Below are 371 nucleotides of genomic sequence, written 5' to 3' on the forward strand. Positions count from 1 at the left end.
TTCCCAGTTTTCCTTAAATTCCAGGAATTCCATAATACAAATTTCCATTAAAAAACTGTTACTACTTCAACATTTCTTGACCGATTTAAACAATTACAACACCAATCAATTCAGCTCATTCAGGACATTCATGCTCCTAATCGTTTTCAAAAAAATCCCGCTTTCCCCAAAATTCCCAAATTTCCAGGAAGTTCTCATTGAAATGAATGAGACATTCTTCAAAGTTCCACAATTCCACATTTTTCAACCGATTCAAACCATTCCACCTTCAACATATTCAACTCATCCTGGACATTCAAACTATAATTTTTGCACGTTTAACAAATTTCCAGGAATTCCTGTTTTCTTTTAACCCTTTTTCCAACCTTTTT

This window comes from Nerophis lumbriciformis, linkage group LG35 (genome assembly GCF_033978685.3).
Source record: "Nerophis lumbriciformis linkage group LG35, RoL_Nlum_v2.1, whole genome shotgun sequence".
Lineage (NCBI taxonomy): Eukaryota > Metazoa > Chordata > Actinopteri > Syngnathiformes > Syngnathidae > Nerophis > Nerophis lumbriciformis.